The sequence below is a fragment of the Nomascus leucogenys genome, chromosome 1a (assembly GCF_006542625.1).
Source record: "Nomascus leucogenys isolate Asia chromosome 1a, Asia_NLE_v1, whole genome shotgun sequence".
Taxonomy (NCBI): domain Eukaryota; kingdom Metazoa; phylum Chordata; class Mammalia; order Primates; family Hylobatidae; genus Nomascus; species Nomascus leucogenys.
The window spans coordinates 83610286-83630277 of NC_044381.1; the positions used below are offsets into that span (position 1 = coordinate 83610286).

General features: G+C 37.0%; 1 protein-coding gene across 15 annotated transcripts in view; it reads left to right on the forward strand.

The window, feature by feature from the left end:
* Window positions 1-19992, forward strand: part of GPHN (gephyrin) — a 700118-nt gene that overhangs the window by 145283 nt on the left and 534843 nt on the right. The gene's annotated exons all lie outside the window — the stretch shown is intronic.

The following is a 19992-nucleotide window of genomic DNA, read 5'->3' on the forward strand; positions in this document are numbered from 1 at the left end:
ATGGGCTTCCCTTTGTGGGTAACCTGACCTTTCTCTCTGGCTGCTCTTAACATTTTTTCCTTCATTTCAACTTTGGTGAATCTGACAATTATGTGTCTTGGAGTTGCTCTTCTCGAGGTGTATCTTTGTAGCGTTGTCTGTATTTCCTGAATCTGAATGTTGGCATGCCTTGCTAGGTTGGCGAAGTTCTCATGGATAATATCCTGCAGAGTGTTTTCCAATTTGTTTCCATTCTCCCTGTCACTCTCAGGTACACCAATCAGAGGTAGATTTGGTCTTTTCACATAGTCCCATATTTCTTGGAGGCTTTGTTCGTTTCTTTTTATTCTTTTTTCTCTAAACTCCCCTTCTTGCTTCATTTCATTCATTTCGTCTTCTATCACTGATACCCTTTCTTCCAGTTGATCACATCGGCTCCTGAGTCTTCTGCATTCTTCAGGTAGTTCTCGAGCCTTGGCTTTCAGCTCCATCAGCTCCTTTAAGCACTTCTCTGTATTGGTTATTCTAGTTATACATTTATCTAATTTTTTTTCAAAGTTTTTAACTTCTTTGCCATTGGTTTGAATTTCCTCCTGTAGCTTGGAGTAGTTTAATCATCTGAAACTTTCTTCTCTCAACTTGTCACAGTCATTCTCCTTCCAGCTTTGTTGTGTTGCTGGTGAGGAACTGCATTCCTTTGGAGGAGGAGAGGCACTCTGCTTTTTAGAGTTTCCAGTGTTTCTGCTCTGTCATTTCCCCATCTTTGTGGTTTTATCTACTTTTCGTCTTTGATGATGGTGATGTACAGATGGGTTTTTGGTGTGGGTGTCCTTTCTGTTTGTTAGTTTTCCTTCTAACATACAGGACCCTCACCTGCAGGTCTGTTGGAGTTTGCTAGAGGTCTACTCCAGACCCTGTTTGCCTGGGTATCCGTAGCGGTGGCTGCAGAACAGCAGATTTTCGTGAACCATGAATGCTGCTGCCAGATCGTTCCTCTGGAAGTTTTGTCTCAGAGGAGTACCTGGCCGGGTGAGGTGTCAGTCTGCCCCTACTGGGAGATGCCTGCGAATTAGGCTGCTCGGGGTTCAGGGACCCACTTGAGGAGGCAGTCTGCCCGTTCTCAGTTCTCCAGCTGGGTGCTGGGAGAACCACTACTCTCTTCAGAGCTGTCAGACAGGGATGTTTAAGTCTGCAGAGATTACTGCTGTCTTTTTGTTTTTCTGTGCCCTGCCCCCAGAGGTGGAGCCTACAGAGGTAGGCAGGCCTCCTTGAGCTGTGGTGGGCCCCACCCAGTTCGAGCTTCTTGGCTGCTTTGTTTACCTAAGCAAGCCTGGGCAATGGCGGGTGCCCCTCCCCCAGCCTCGCTGCCGCCTTGCAGTTTGATCTTAGACTGCTGTGCTAGCAATCAGCGAAATTCTGTGGGCGTAGGACCCTCCGAGCCATGTGCGGGATATAATCTCCTGGTGTGCCGTTTTTTAAGCCCGTCTGAAAAGCACAGCATTAGGGTGGGAGTGTCCCGATTTTCCAGGTGCTGTCTGTCACCCCTTTCTTTGACTAGGAAAGGGAACTCCCTGACCCCTTGCGCTTCCTAAGTGAGGCAATGCTTCGCCCTGCTTCAGCTCGCACGTGGTGCACTGCACCCACTGTCCTGTGCCCACTGTCTGGCACTCCCTAGTGAGATGAACCCGGTACCTCAGATGGAAATGCAGAAATCACCCGTCTTCTGCGTCGCTCACGCTGTGAGCTGTAGACCGGAGCTGTTCCTATTCAGCCATCTTGGCTCCACCACCAGCAAAATATTTCTAGACACCCACCAGAGTGGCTAAGTAAAAAAGATGCCATTTCCAAGTGTTTGTAAGGAAGTTGTATAGTTGGATATCTGATACACAAATTGGTACTACCACTTTGGGAAGCTGGGAGTGTTTACTAAACCTGAACATATATGTTATCTGTTACCCAGGTATTTTAGTTGTAGGTATATATCTAAGAGGAAAGTTTGCTTAAGTTTACCAAAGGACATGTACAGAAATGTTGATGGTAGTATTATTGGTAATGGCCTAAATTGGAAACAATCCAAATGTCTACTTATAGTAGAATGGATAACTAAATCATGATACATTCATAGCATGGTATACTGTACAATGAGAATGAACAGCATACAATTAAATTTAAACATAGGTGAATCTCATAAACTTAATGTTCTGCAAAGGCATCAGATACAAAAGGAATGCCTATGGTATGATTCATTTTTATAACTTTCAGAAACAGATAAAATTAATATATAGTCTTAGAAGTCAGTATTTTCTTCTGTTGTGGGTAGAGCAATGACTGGGAGAAAGTATGAGGGGAGTTTTATTTTTTTTTTTAAATCAAAGATTTAGACACTGCTTTCAAGCTCTATTTGTGTTTGAGGAATTGGTGTTTTCACTCTTTTTATTCATTTTCTTATGTAGATAATAAGTATAGTTAATTCGCTGTTTTACTTCGATCAGTTTAATAATACTGATGATGTTCACGTTTATTTGAGTCTTGTACCTGTGCCAACCAGGTATATAGGAAAAGTATACACATAATCAGAGACAGCCAACTGAGCCAGCTGAGATTTATTTACAAGGGATAGCTTAATTATTTGGGGGCTTTACATTAGTTCTTTCAATTAATCAATTTTTTGCTTTCTTATCTATTCATTGGAGTTTACTTCTAAAGCTACCTGTCCTTTGTTGACATTTGGATTTCTCTATTTAATTATTTAGATTTGGGATTAGTTCTGTAAAATTCACAGAATGCCTTGGGTTACGCTTGAGTTTGTGAGCAAGTAATTACAAATTATATTAAGATTGTAAATGATCTGTATACTGCAGACATCATTCTTCCCAAATTTCTCTTTAAGTATGTCTAAATTACAACGTAAACCAGTGGTTTAGTATACTTTTTTAGATACTGATGATGCTTTGTAAGAGTAATTTTATTCTCTACCCACATCAGTATCTTTTCTGATTTCCTTGATGAAATTAGATAAACCTTTATCTATGCCACCCACCACCAAAGATGTTTCACTTTTCCTTCTATCCTTTTAAGGGAATTTATCACAATGTCAAAGCAGGAAAAATAGTAATAAACACAGTTATAGAAATAATAACAGCAAATGGTTATAACATGTCAATCAGTATTTAAAGCACTTTATTGACTTATTTAATGTATGAAACAACTCTGAGAGAGGTGTGATTGTTAGCTTAATTTTAAACATGAGAAAGAAAGTCTCAGGCCAGAGGTTAACTAACTTGCTGAAGGTCACATATCTATTAAATATATGTGTCAGAATTAAATCCAGATTACCTAGTCTTTGTCCTTAACCACTGTGCCAGTAAAAGACAGATAAGGAGATTTTCAGTGTTAAAATTCAGTCACTAAGTAAACAAATCTGGGATTTTTTACAAGTTTTTCAAAGTTTTGAATAAGCTAATGATTATATTTAAATAGTAATAATTTTTAGGTAAATTTTTTTATAATTGCATATTTAAAATACTAATTTAAATTTTGTAGTAAGGCATGTAAATGTTGTTTGCCATACTATTTCATGTTTGGAAGTCTGTTTATGTTTATCCTTTCTTTCCTGATATATAGGAAAAGGTAATTCATGGGCCATCCTAAAGGAGTGTGGTATGTTGTTCTGTAGCTTTTTGTAGTAGTATATTTGTATGTAATGAAGTGCATTTTTAAATTGCACTTGTAATTTTTAATTGCTTTTTGGAAATTCCTGAATATTTAGGAACTTCATAAAAATATTCTGGAAGCAAGCATTACCTGGATAACATGGTACTTAAAAACCTTTCATTATCAAGCAAATAAAAAATAGAAAAGACTGTTGATATGAATTATAAGAATGGAAATAATCTAACAGATATTTATCTAATTACATTTATCCAGAAGAGTTTTTCTGATTTGCTTGTAATACATCACAACAACATCTCAGCCTGTCTCCAGTTTGATACATCTTTATTTAAAAATTTGGGCCAGGTGCTCTGGCTCACGTCTGTAATCCCAGCACTTTGGGAGGCTGAGGCAGGTGTATTACCTGAGGTAAGGACTTCAAGACCAGCCTGGCCAAAAAGGCGAAATCCCATCTCTACTAAAAATACAAAAAATTAGCTGGCCATGGTGGTGGGCACCTGCAGTCCCAGCTACTTGAGACGCTGAGGCACAAGAATTGCTTGAACCCGGGAGGTGGAGGTTGCAATGAGCCAAGATCATGCCATTATACTCCAGCTTGGGCAACAGAGTGAGACTCCATTTCAAAAAAAAAAAAGAGAAATTTTTTTGAAAGTTTTTTAAACTGATTTTATATGCACCATTTATTTATAACAATTTTATTTTATAATGTTTTACAATTGTATCTCTCATCAGATACTCAGGCTAACCCTATGATCTCATAGGGGAGATATAATTGTCCCATTGTTTTTACAAGGGGTCTGATGACCAGAGGTTAAAATATATGTACAGAGTCACTCTACAAATATGCCATGTAATTATCATTTGAAACCACATCTTCCATTCTCTGATACAATGCTTTTCCCATTGCTCCAGGTCACTTCTCATATGATTTGAAAACCAACCAACCAATAACAACTTTATCTATGATTAGAATCCCATCATTTAAAGAGTGACAATTTAGTTACAAAAGATTAAAAAGAATTCAACAGCAACAAAAAATCTAGATTAAAATTGGGCAAGGACTTGAATACACATTTATATTATACAAAGAAGATACGCAGTGGCCAACAAGTATTTGTAAAGATGCTCAACATCTCTAATCATTAGGCAAATGCAAATCAAAACCACAGTGAGATATTACCTCACACACGGAAGAATGGCTGCTGTAAAAAAAGAAAACAAGAAGAATCCTGAAATAACAAATGTTGGTGAGGATATATAGAAATTGGAACCTTTGTGTATTGTTGGTGGGGATGTAAAATGGTACATCCATTATGAAAAACACTATAATCGTTCCTCAAAAAGTTAAAAATAGAATTATGATTGTACAATTCAAGAATTGAAGGTAGGGTCTCAAAGAGATACTGATATGCCCATGTTCATAACAGCATTATTCAAAAAAGCCAAAAGGTGGAAGGAATGAATAGATAAAACAATATATATATAAAATAGATAAAACAATATATATCTTGAGGGCATTATTCTAAATGAAATAAGACAGCCAGAAGAAGACAAATATTGTATAATTCCACTTACATGAGATATTTGTCGTTGTCAAATTCATAAACACAGGACGTAGAATGGTGGTTGCCAGGGGCTCAGTGGAGGAGGAAATGGGGAGTTGTTTAATGAGTGCAGAGTTTCAGTTTTACAAGATGGTGTTTGGTCACACAACAGGGTAATGATATTTAACAGTACCAAACTGTATTCTTAAGAGGGATTAAGGCGGTGAATTTTATTTTATGTGTGTTTTACCACAATTACTATTTTTAAAATTTTATTTTTACAGTGACACGGTCTCACTCTATCACCCAGGCTGGAGTGCAGTGGCTCTATCATGGCTCACTGTAGCCTTGACCTCCCAGGCTGAAGCAATCCTCTTTCCTCAGCCTCACGAGCAACTGGGACCACAGGCACATACCACCATACCTAGCTATTTTTTTTTTTTTTTTTTTTTTTTTTAGTATTTTCTTTAAAGTCAGGGTCTCACTGTGTTGCCCAGGCTGGTCTTGAATTCCTGGTCTCAGGTCATCTTCCTGCCTTGGCCCCCCAAAGTTCTGGGATTACAGGCATAAGCCACCACACCCAGCGAAATGTTTTTTAATTTTAAAAATAAAATAAATTGTATAGGTAGAATTAAAAATACATAAATCAGATCATACCAACCCTTTAAAGCCATCTAGTGTGCTTAAGATAAAATTTAAAATCCTTTAAAAGAGATTTAAAAATGTACAGTAAATGCCCACATGATTCTCACAGCTAGGTGTGCTTCTTTCATTGTATTAAGGATGTATAAATTTTATAAGACTAAATATCGTGAGATATTTATTATTGAATATATAGCAATTCAAAATACAGTAGTCCCTCCTTTTCTGCAAGGGATACATTCCAAGAACCCTAGTTGATCCCTGAAATCACAGATGTTACTGAACCCTGTATATACCTTGTTTTTTCATTTATATACATACCTATGATAAAGTTTAACTTATAAGTTAGGCACAGTATGAGATTAACAATAACTAATAATAAAATAGAATAATTATTATAATGTAAGTTATGTGAATGTGTTCTGTGTCACCCTCTCTCATAATATTATATTGTACTGTACTCACCTGGTTTTGGACCTCAGTTGACCATAAGTAACTGAAACTCTGTAAAGAGAAACCACAGATAAGGGAGACTACTGTATTTTATGAAATATGTATATGCATATTAAATGGAAAATAAATGTTTTAAAAATATTCAAATATTAAAACATTGCTGAACTGATTTAAAGATCCACTCTCAAAGTTGGATATTATGTATACAAATCAGTTGATTTTTTACTCAAATAACTGAAGTGTGTTTTGGAGATAAGTTTTGTGATTGGAATTGGAAATGACTGAATTTTGTGGAGCAAAGTTTTTAACTATGTTCACTTGGAGATATTCTATAGTGCTTTAACTCTGGTTTACTACTGTGCCCAGTGGGGTAGATGTTTTTTTAAAAAGACACGTATTCAGGAAAAAAATTTATTTATAAAGATTACAATATTTGCTCTTGAAAATAAGAAATAATGTTAGTCAAAGAAGCCCTGGATATTACTGTAAATCATCGTACATGTATTAGTCCTTATGGATTTCTTTGCACTAGTAAAAATATAATTATTCATTTTATTTATATAATGTCTTTGTGCTGCTATAAGAAAATACCACCAATGGGAATTTACGGTCAGGCACTGCATATTTCAATCAGTGGTGGACAACATATGCAAAGGTGGTTGTAGAAGATTATAATACAGTGTATTTACTGTATTTTCTGTGTTTAGATAGGTATTTACCACTGTGTTTACAGCTGCCTACAGTAACATCTTCTGTAGGGTTGTAGCCTAGGATCAATAGGCTATACTATATAGCCTAGCTGTGTAGTAGGCTATTCTATTTAGATTTGTGTCAGAATAGACTGTGATGTTCACACAATGATGAAATCACCTAATGTCATATTTCTGAGAACATATCCCTGTTGTTAAGCAATGCATGACTGTATAAGAAACAATAAATAATATATGGTAGAAGGTGATTAAATACCAAAATAAATGAAAACCATTAAAGTGGGCTTAAAAACAAAGTCTCATAATTTTAGTTACTCATCACATAAAAATGCTTTAGTTGTTGCCTGTTCCCTAACAGATAAGTGAATATTCACCTAAGGAGAGTCAGGAGAAATCCCCAATACTGAGACAAACCCAGAGATTGAGGGATAACTGTTATGATTCGGAGGGTTTTGTTTGATCTTATCCCTAAACTTTACAATGAAAATATATTTGGTAATACAAGTTAATATAAAAATCAGGGTTGGCTGGGTGTGGTGGCTCATGCCTGTAATCCTAGCACTTTGGGAGGCCGAGGCCGGCGGATTGCCTGAGCTCAGGAGTTTGAGACCAGCCTGGGTAACATGGTGAAACCCTGTCTCTACTAAAATACAGTAGAAATTAGCGGGGCATGGCAGCGTGCGCCTGTAGTCCCCGCTACTTGGGAGGATGAGGCAGGAGAATCGCTTGAACCTGGGAGGTGGAGGTTGCAGTGAGCCAAGATCATGCCACTGCACTCCAGCCTGAGCAACAGAGTGAGACTCCATCTCTTAAAAAACAAAACAAAACAAGCAGGGGTCCCCGACCCCCAGACCATGGACCGGTAGCAGTCTGTGACCTGTTGAGAACTGGGCTGCACAGCAAGAGGTGAGCAGCAGATGAGCAAGTGAAGCTTCATCTGTATTTACAGCCACGCCCCATTGCTCACATTAGCACCTGAGCCCTGCCTTCTGTTAGATCAGCAGCAGCATTAGATTCTCATTGGAGCGTGAACCCTATTGTGAACTGCACATGTGAGAGATCTACGTTGTGCACTCCTTATGAGAATGTAATGCCTGATGATCTGAAGTGGAGCTGAGGCAATGATGCTAGTGCTGGGGAGCAGCTGAAAATACAGATTAACATTAGCAGAGAGGTTTGACTGCACAGAGACCATAATAAATCAATTACTTGCAGACTCATTTGAAAACCCAATCAGTGAGTGGTAGGTGACAAGCTGCATCTGACGTCAGGCTTTATAGTGGCAAGTGAGGTGATGTACTTCAATTGTACAGCTGCATCTGGTGGTACGCTTTAAGTCAGAATCCAACACTTATTTTAGTTCATGAGTGGCTTGCCTATTATTTTATTTACCACTTTCATCTGCTTCTCTTTCCTGCATTACACACTTGTCTCAGTCACAGTTTTGGTAAACCCGCAAGCTAACCCTACCCAAAATAAGTAAAAGCCAAACATTACTGGAGAGCTTCTTTGAAAAGGGAGAAAGGATGAGATAGCAGAAGACTGCCAACAAAAAAAAAGCTGCATTTAAAAGAAAATACCAAGAGTCCTACATAAGTTATGGGTTCATTGCAGTAGGTGATTCACATTCTCTGAGCCCGCTTTGTGTAATATGTGGTGACTGGCTGTCCAAAGCCGTGAAACCTTCAAAATTGCTTCACCACATGGAGACTACATGCTCTGCATTAAAAGACAAGCCTTTGGAGTTTTTCAAAAGAAGAACATGAACATAAAGAACAGAAGCAATTACTAAAGGCCACTATTTCATCAAATGTGTCTCCACTGAGACCATCATTCTTAGTGGCTAACCACATTGCTAAAGCTAAGAAGCCCTTTACATGAAGAGTTGATCCTGCCTGCTGCTAAGGACATGTTTCATGAACTTTTAGGAGAGGCTGCAATTCAAAAGGTGGCGTATGTTCCCCATTGAGCTAGCACCCTAACTAGACGAATCAATGAAATAGCAGAGTACATGGAGGCACAACTGTTAGAGAAGATGAATGAATCACTGTGGTATGCAATCCAGGTTGATGGGTCTACCAGTGTTGACAACAAGGGAACAATGCTTGTTTTTATGTGATATCTTTTTCAGGAGGATATACATGAGGAAATGTTATGTGTGCTTTTGTTGCCAACCAACACCACAGCTGCAGAACGATTCAAGTCTTTGAATGATTACATATCAGGAAAACTGAACTGGTCATTTTCTGTCAGCATATGCACAGATGGAGCAGCTACCATTACTTGACAGCTTTTTGGTTTCACTACTTGGGTCAAAGAGGTCGCTTCTGAGTGTGAGCCTACACACCCTGTAATCCATAGAGAAATGCTGGCTAGCCAAAAAATGTCACCTGAACTTAACAGCATTTTACAGGATGTGATTAAAATTATCAACCACATTAAAATACATGCCCTTAACTCACATCTGTTCGCACAGCTCTGTGAGGAGATGGACACAGAGCACACACATCTTCTCTAATACACGGGAGTGAGATGGTTTTCTAAAGGTAGATCACTGGCCAGAGTTTGAGTTACAAGAGCCACTTCAGAGATTTCTTTTAGGAGATCAGTTTTCTTTTAGAAAAATAATCACCACTGGCAGCACATTTCAGTGACACAGAAAGGGTCCCAAAACTTGCTTACTTAACTCGATCTGTCGCTTCAGGGGAGAACAAGAAGTGTGTTCAAAACCAAACTGGAATTATGGGGGCGATGAAGGAACATTGGGATTTCTGACATGTTTCAAACATTAGCAGAGATTTTGAGAGACTGAGCCAGGGCTGCCTTTCTCTCAGCTAGTGTATCATCACCTATCTCAGCTTTCGAAAGAGTTGAGTATTACCTCCCAACCACAAAAGACCCCCGAACTGGAAGGAATGGATTTGTGACCCATTCCTGAATAAGTCAGGTGAATTGCCTTTGTCCTTGCTAGAAGAGGATCCACTGCTTGACTTCACAAATTATGGTGGCCTTAAAAGTATGTTTGAGACAACTTCAAATCTCCGTATGTTCTAGATTAAAGTTAAGGCAGAATATCCTGAGATTGCCACAAAAGCACTAAAAAGCCTGCTTCCATTTCCAACATCCTGTCTTTGTGAAGCAGGGTTTCCTGCAGTGGCAGCAACCAAAATGAGATTATGGAGCAGACTGAATATAAGCAACACACTTTGGGCATCACTATCTCCCATCACCCTGAGATGAGACCATCTAGTTGCAGGAAAACAAGCTCAGGGCTCTCACTGATTCAACATTATGGTGAGTTGTGTAATTATTTCATAATGTATTACAATGTAATAATAGAAATAAAGTACACAATAAATATAATGTGCTTGAATCATCCTGAAACCACTTCCCCACCCCCAGTTCATGGAAACATTGTCTTGCATGAAACTAGTCCCTGGCGCCAAAAAGGTTAGGGAATGCTGAAAAATGAAATCCATCTTTCTTTGCATTCTTTCAAAAGATTGAGTCTTTCAGAATATAAAGGGGGGCCTTTAATGGGATATATTCATTAACTCATTCAACAAATACTTATTAAACACCTACCATATGCCAGACATTGTGGTTGATACCAGGGAGATAGAGCAATAAACAATATAGACATTTGCAAAATATTCACTTAATTCCCCTATTGATAAGCATTTATGCATCCTGTATCAATATAGAAAAGGAGGAAAATTATTATTCAGTAATATTATAGAACTTAATGCAATTTAAGCAAATACGTGTGTACAAATGTGTGTATTTTGTATATATTTGATATACCATATGTATAATATCATTCTGTGTAACCTACCACATGTTCAGAATCTGCTGCAGAGATTTTTTCTGTGACACAATAAAGAAATATTAAATGCTTATGCCTCTTTTGTTTTTTTTGTGAGTTTGTTTTTTTCTGTTTTTAAACTAGGGATTTGGTTATCCTGCAAATTATGAATTTACTTTTGTTTTAATGTTCTAAAGCTATACATTAATATTATTTGCCACATATTGGTTGAGAGCTATTGAATCCTTTATAGTGTAACATTCTTGGCCTAACAGTCTGCATTTCCCAGGCTGCCAGCAAAGCAATTCGGTGAGGCAATTGTGGTCATGCAGGGGCTTTGTGAGCGGTTGGCAGAGAGAGGAGCATACAGATCAGACAGACTCCTATCCTGCAGGAAAGGCAGCCCTCCTTTCTCCCATCCCAGCAGTCAGCAGGAGGTAGAGCCACTCAGAGCTATATGAAGAGCCTTTGGGAATAGGTGCCTATGGTTATGTTTTGCTGCAGCTGCCCTATGCTCACAACCTCCTGCATTCCATGCAGGCATGACCTCTGCCTCTGCCTATTCTCTGGGCAGTTCTCCCTGTCAATTCAGCTGTCTGTGGGGGTCATGGGATCCCAGAGGTAGCTAGGATGCCAGTGTGTTTCTCTGCAGTTCCTTCACTTACACCTTTCTTAGGAACTGTTTAGGGCTGGGAGCTGGTCCTGGTACTCGGCAATGTTATGCAGTGTTCCCAGCATCCTCCCTCTTCTACCTCAGTGTCAGTGGTACCTTTCTATCAACTTTCAGTGTTTTATTTAAAAAGAAAGTGTGATGGTTTACTGGATATTTTGGGTTCAGTGAAGTGGGAGAGGCACTTTCTGGCTGCATTTAGTCAGCCATCCTGTTCCATAGTCATTGGAATTATCTTTCTAAATTTTATTTTCTGATTGTTGTTCCTGGTATATAAAATTATAATTGATTTTTTAATTAAACTTTTTATTTTTAGATAGTTGTAGAATTACATGTAGTTAAAATATTTTCTAAAGAGTGATCCTCTGTACCCTCTATCCAGTTTCCTCAAATGGTAATATTTTGCAAAACAGTACAGTGTCACAATCAGGAGTTTGACATTGACCCAGTGAAGATATAGGACATTTTCATCAACACAAGGATTCCTCACTTTGCCTATTTGTAAAATACCCACTTCCCTTTCCCCATCTCCCACCTGAACTCCTTGTAAACACTAATTCGTTCTCCATTTCTATAATATTGTTAAATCAAGAAACTTACATAAGTGGAATCACACCACATGTAATCTTTTGGGGGTGGTGTACTTTCTATTAGCGTAATTATTAGATATTTATCCATATTGTATATCAGGTGTTGGCCACATTGTATGACAGAGAAGTATTCCATGGTATGGATGTGCCACAGTCTGTTTAACATTCACTGATTAAGGGAAATCTAGATTGCTTTCAATTGTGGGTAAATACAAAACTACTGTAACCCCCAAAACTGTGTTTTGGGTATTAACACAGTTTTCTTTTCTCTGGGATAAATGTCCAGGGGTGCAATAGCAGAGCTGGCATGGTAATTGCCTATTTAATTCTTAAAATAACTGCTAAAATTTATGCAGAATGACTGTAAAATTGTGCATTCCAACCAGTGAACTATGAATGATCCAATTCTTTCCATCTTCACCACCATTTTTTAGTCACTATTTCAAAAAATGTAGCTATTGTTATAGATGTGTGATGTTATCTCATTACATTTTTTTGTTTGTTTTTGTTTTTTTGAGACAGTCTTGCTCTGTCACCCAGGCTGGAGTGCAATGGCACGTGTGACTCAGTCTCCCAAGTAGCTGGGATTACAGATGTGTGCCACCATGCCCAGCTAATTTTTATATTTTTAGTAGAGGTGAGGTTTCTGCGTCTATGTTCTGGAACCCCTGGCCTCAAGTGATCCGCCTCCCTCAGCCTCCCAAAGTGCTGGAATTACAGGTGTGAGCCACCACACCTGTTCTTACTATGATTTTAATTTACATATTCTTAATGCCTAAGATGTTGAATGTATTTTCCATCTGCAAATCCTCTTGAATGAAATGTTTCTTTATGCCTTTTGCTCATTTTCTGATTTTTTTTTGTTGTTGTGTTTGAGGGTTCTTTATATTTTCTGCATGCCAGTATTTTCTTGGATACATTGTTTGCAAAATGTTCTTGTTTCGTAGCCTCTTCTTTCACTTTGTTACCAGGGTTTTTCACACCGTGAAAGTTTTAAATTTTGATAAAGTACAATTTATCTATACTTCCTTTTATGGATGGTGCTTTTTGTGTCAAGTATAAAAATTCCTTGTCTAGCACTACTCCAGAATATTTTCTTTTATTTTTCCTAAAACTTTTGTAGTTTTACACTTCATATTTAAGTCCAGTGTCCATTTTGAGTTATTTTTTATGTAAGGCATGAGATGGGTCGAGGTTAATTTTTTTTTGCCTGTGGATATGCACTTGCTCCAGCACCATTTGTTGAGTTGCTTTTTTACTTATGTGTAAAATCGGTTGGGCATATTTGTGTGGGGTCTATTCCTGGCTTCTCTATTCTGTTTCACTGATTTATATGTTTATCTTTCTGGCTAATACCAGACAGTCTTAATTATTATATCTGTATATGTCTTGAAATTGAGAAGACTGATACCTCACACTTAATTCTTTTTCAAAATTGTTTTAGCTATTATAATTCCTTTGCCTTTCCATGTAAGTTGTAGAATAATATTGTCTATGTATGCTAAAAATACTCACTGTGATTTTGATTGGTAACAAGCTAAGCTTTTGTTATTAATTTGGGGAGAATTAATATTTTTACAATGTTGAGTCTAACAATCTGTTAATTCTGTATGTTTATTTATTAGATCTTTGATACCTTTCACCAACATTTTGTAGTTTTCAGCACGCAAGCCCTACACATGTTTTGTAGATGTACACCTACCTATTTCATTTTCTTTTGAGCAACGATAAGTGGCATTATATTTTAATTTAAAAATTCATGTGTCCATGGCTAATATATACAAATGTAATTGATTTTCATATATCAATCTTGTATCCTGTGGCCTTGAAGAACTCCCTTATTAGTTCTAGCAGTTTTTTCTAGGTTCCTTGGGATTTTCTATGTTGACAAATGTGCCATTTGCAAATAGGGACAGTTTATCTCCTTCTTTCCAGTCTGTATGCTTCTTATTTCCTTTTATTGTCTTATTGCACTTGCTAAATATTATTTACGTCATTGAATAAGAGTAGTGAGAGCATATATCTTTTTTTTTGTTCCTGGTCTTTGGGGAAAGCATTCAGTCTTTTTACCATTAAGAATGATGTTAGTAGATTTTTAAACAATGCTATTTTTTACCAAGTTGAAGAATTTCTTTTTTCTTATCATCTTTTTGAGAATTTTTATCATGAATTTGTTGAATTCAGTGAAATGCTTTCCTGCATTAATTCGATAATCATGTGATTGTGTTTCTTCAGACTGTTAATATGGTGTTTTACATTGATTGATTTTCGAATATTGAACCATCCTTGCATACGTGGAATAAGCACTATTTAGTCATGATATATAGTTCTTTTTATATGTAATTCCGAATTCTTTTACTAATATTTTGTTAAGGATCTTTTGGATATATATTCACATGAGAAATATTTGTCTGTAGGTTTTGCTTTATTATACTGTCTTTGTTTGCTTTTTGTATCTGGGTAATATTCCCTTCATAATATCCATTTAGATATTCCCTCCTTTTATTTTCTGATAGAGATGGTTTAGAATTGGTGTAAATTTTGTGAGTATTTGTTCGGATTTTCCAGTGAAAGAATTTTTGCCTAGACAGTTTTTGGAGGAGTTTTAAAATTACAAATTCAATGATCTTAATAGTTGTAGGTCTGTTCAAATTACTGATTTCACATTGGGTGAGTTTTGGTAGTCTGTTCTTTTGAGGAATTGCCTATGTCTCTTAGGTTAACAAACTGATGTGTGTAGAGTGGTTTGTAGTATTTACTTACTATTCTTTTGATTCCTACAGAGTCTGTAATGATATCTCTCCTGTTTCTTTCCTAATGTTGGAATAGGTGTACTTTATTTTATTGGGCTTTACATTTTAACTCTGCTCAAAGATTGTGCTTTTTACATATCAAAGGTTTATGGCAATCCTGCATCAAGCAAGTCTGTCAGTGCCATTTTTTCAACAGCATGTTTTCATTTTGTCTCTGTGTCACATTTTGGTAATTCTCACAATATTTTAAGCTTTTTAATAATGACTGTCTCTATGATGGTGATCTCTGATCAGTGATGTTTGATGTTACTCATACAATTGTTTTGGCCTACCATGAACCACATCCATAGAACATGGTGAACTTAATCAATAAATGTTGTGTGTGTTCTGTTTGTTCCACTTAATGACCATTTCCCCATCTCTTTCTCTCTCCATGGGTTTTCTTATTCACTGAGACACATCAATACTGAAATTAGGCCAAATAATTACCCTACAGTGCCCTCTAAGTGTTAAAGTGAAAGGAAGAGCTGCATGTCTCTCACTTTAAGTGAAAAGCTAGAAATGAGCAAATTTACTGAAAAAGGCATGTCACAAGCCAAAATAGGTAAAAGCTAGGCCTCTTGCACCAAACAGTTAGCCAAGGTGTGAATGGAAACTAAAAGTTTTTGAAAAAAGATAAAAGTGCTGTTTCAGACAACACATGAATGATAAGAAAGTAGAACAGCTTAATTGCTAATAAAGAGATAATTTTAGCAGTCTGGCTAGATCGGACTAGCCACAAAATTTTCTTGAGCCAAAACCTAATCCAGGGCAAGGCCTGAATTCTCTTCAGTCCTACAAAGGCTAAGTAAGGTGCAGAAGTTGCACAAGAAAAGTTGGAAGCTAGCAGAGGTTGCTTCCTGAGGTTTGAGGAAATAAGTCATCTCTATAACATAAAAGTACAAGGTAAAGCTGCAAGTGGTGATTTAAAAGTTGCAGCAAGTCATCCATAATCTAGCTAGAATCATTGATGAATCTTTAGTGGCTACACTCAACAACAGGTTATCAATATAGATGAAATAGCCTTCTGTTGGAAGAAGATGCCATCTAAGACTTTCATAGCTAAAGATAAGATATCAATGCCTGGCTTCAAAGCTTAGGCTGACTCATGAGTTAGTGGCTAATGCAGCTGGTAGCTTTAAATTGAAGGCATTGCTCATTTACCATTTTGTAAATCATAGGTCCCTTAAGAATTATGCTGAATTTACTCTTCCTGTGCTCTATAAATGAAACAAAGCTAAATCACAATACATCTGTTTACAGCATGATTTACTAAATACTTTAAGTCCACTGTTGAGACCTACTGCTCAGAAAAATAGATTAAAAAAATACTGCTGCTCACTGACAGTGCACCTTGTCAGCCAAGAGCTCTGATGAAAATGTACAAAGAGAATAATGTTGTTTTCATGGCTGTTAACACAACATCCATTCTGCAGCCTATGGATTAGGGAGTAATTTTGAGTTTCAAGTCTTATTATTTAAGAAATACATTTTGTCAGGCTATAGCTGCCTTAGATAGGGATTGCTGTGATAGACCTGGGCAAAGTAATTTGAAAACATTTTGGAAAGGACTCACCATTCTAGATGCCATTCAGAACATTAATGATTCATGGAGGGAGTTCAAAATATCAGCATTAATAAAACTTTAGAAATTGATTCAACCCTTTATGGATCAGTTCGAGGGGTTTATGACTTCAGTGGTGGAAAGTAGCTGCAGACATGGTAAAAATAGCAAGAGAAATAGAATTAGAAGGAGAGCCTGGAGATGTGACTGAATTGCTGCAATCTCATGATAAAATGTTCACAGATGAGGAGGTTTTTCTTATGGATAATCAAAGAAAGGTGTTCCTTGAGGTGGAATCTACTCCTGCTGAAGATGCTGTGAATATTATTGGAATGACAAAAAAGGATTTAGAATATGACATAAACTTACTTGATAAAACAGTGGCAGGATCTGTGAGGATTGACTCTTCCAATTTTGAAAAAAATTATCTGAATAAAATGCTATTAAATAGCATTACATGGTACAGAGAAATATTTTGTCAAAGGAAGAGTCAACCTGTGGGGCAACTTCATTGTTGTCTTTCTGTTGCAACCACCATGATGAGTTAGCAGCCATCAGCATCAAAGTGGGACCCTCCACTAACAAAAACTTTACATCTCATTGAAGGGTTAGATGGTCATTAGCATTTTTTGTAATAAGATCTTTTAAAATTAAGGTATGTACATTTTGAAAATGTAATTCTATTGCACATTTAATAGTATAGCATAAACATAAGTTTATATATGCACTGGAAAACCAAAAAGTTGTGTGACTTATTTTGTTGTAATATTCACTGTATTATGGTGGCCTAGTACTGGACGTGCAGTACCTCCAAGGTGTGCTTGTAATTTGTTTCTTTTCTGTTTTTCTCTTTGTCAGTCTTGTTAGAGGCCGCTTTTTTTTTTTTTTAAGATCCAGCTCTTTGTTTCATTGTTTTATTATTTTGCTGTTTTTAATGTTATTGGTTTGTGCTCCTTATTATTTCCTTCTTTCTGCTTGATTTAGTTTCATTATGCTTTTCAATTTCTAGGTTTTATGCTTATATTATTGATTTGAGACTTTCACTGTTTTCAAAAAAATTGCATTTATTGCTATATTGTCCATATAGCACTACTTTTCCTCTATTCCAAAATTTTTGATATATCTTATTTTCATATTTTTTTCAGTTTAGAGAGTGTGTGTGTGTGTGTTTGTGTGCACACATTTAATTTCTCTTGAGATGTCCTTTTTGTTTCATGGATTATTTAGAAGTCTCTTGTTTAGATTTCAAATCTTTTCCTTGTCTGGTGTTTCTGTTGTTTCCATTCTGGTCAAATAATATATTGGGTATTATTTCAATTATTTTACAATCATTGATTTTTCTTTTAAGGTACAGAACATGGTCTATCTTTTTTTTTTTTTTTTTTTTTTTTTTTTATTATACTTTAGGGTTTTAGGGTACATGTGCACAATGTGCAGGTTTGTTACATATGTATCCATGTGCCATGTTGATTTCCTGCACCCATTAACTCGTCATTTAGCATTAGGTGTATCTCCTAATGCTGTCCCTCCCCCCTCCCCCCTCCCCACAACAGTCCCCGGAGTGTGATGTTCACCTTCCTGTGTCCATGAGTTCTCATTGTTCAATTCCCACCTATGAGTGAGAACATGCGGTGTTTGGTTTTTTGTCCTTGCGATAGTTTACTGAGAATGATGTTTTCCAGTTTCATCCATGTCCCTACAAAGGACACGAACTCATCATTTTTTATGGCTGCATAGTATTCCATGGTGTATATGTGCCACATTTTCTTAATCCAGTCTATCGTTGTTGGACATTTGGGTTGGTTCCAACTCTTTGCTATTGTGAATAGTGCCACAATAAACATACGTGTGCATGTGTCTTTATAGCAGCATGATTTATAGTCCTTTGGGTATATACCCAGTAATGGGATGGCTGGGTCAAATGGTATTTCTAGTTCCAGATCCCTGAGGAATCACCACACTGACTTCCACAACAGTACAAGATGAGAGCCGGATCATGAACATACTCCCCTTTTCAGTTGCCACAAAACGAATAAAATACCTAGGAATATAACTAACAACAAAGTGAAAGATCTCTACAAGGAGAACTGTAAATCACTGCTCAAAGAAACCAGAAATTACACAAACAAATGGAAAAACATTCCATGCTCATGGATAGGAAGAATCAGTATTGGTAAAATGGCCAAAATGCCCAAAGCAAGTTGTAAATTCAATGCTATTCTGATTAAACTACCATTGACATCTAGTTCTGTAAACTACCATTCACAGAACTAGAGAAAACTATTTTAAAATTTGTACTGAACCAAAAAAGAGCCTGAATAGCCCAAGCAGTCCTAAGCCTAAAGAACAAAGCTAGAGGCATCACACTACCCAACTTCAAACTATACTATGGGGCTACAGTGACCAAAACAGCATGGTAGTGGTACAAGGATAGACACATAACCAAAGGAACAGAATAGAGAATCCAAAAATAAGACCACACATATACAGCTATCAGATCTTCAAGTAACATGACAAAAGCAATGGGGAAAGGATTCCCTGTTCAGTAAATGCTGCCGGGATAACTGGCCAGCCATAGGTCGAAAATTGAAACTAGACCCTTCCTGACACCATATACAAGAATTAATTCAAAATGGATTAAAGACTTAAGTGTAAAACCCAAAACTGCAAAAACCCTGGAAGACAGCCTAGGCAACTACATTCAGGACATAGGTACTGGCAACGGTTTCATGACAAAGGTGTCGAAAGCAATTACAGCCAAACCAAAAATCGACAGATGGGATCTAAGCAAACTGAAGAGCTTCTGCACAGCAAAAGAAACTATCAACAGAGTAAATAGACAACCTACACAATGGCAGAAAATTTTTGCAAACTATGCATCTGACAAAGGTCTAATATCTAGCATCTATAAGGAACTTAAATACATGTAGAAGAAAAACCACCCCATTAAGACATGTGCAAAGGACATGGATACTTCTCAAAAGAAGATGTACATACAGCCAACAAACATATATAGAAAAGCTCAACATCACTAATCATTACAGAAATGCAAAGCAAAACCACAGTGAGATATATCCTACCATTCAGAATGGCTATTATTAAAAAGCTGAAAAATAACAAGACGCTTGTGAGGTTGTGATAAATGGAAGTCTTGGTGGGAGTGTAAATTAGTTCAGCCATTGTGGAAGACAGTGTGGCAATTCCTCAAAGACCTAAAATCAGAAATACCATTTGACCCAGCAATCCCATTACTGGGTATATACCCAAAGGAATATAAGTCGTTCTGTTATAAAGACACATGCACCCATATGTTCATTGCAGTACTTATGACAATAGCAAACATATGGAATCAACCCAAGTGCCCATCAATGATAGACTGGATAAAGAAAATGTGCTACACATACACCATGGAATATAAGGCAGCCACAAAAGAGAATGAAGATATGTCCTTTGCAGGGACATGGATGGAGCTGGAAGTCATTATCCTTAACAAACTAACACAGGTGCAGAAAACCAGATATTACATGTTCTTACTTAGAAATGGGAACTGAATGGTGAGAACACATGGACA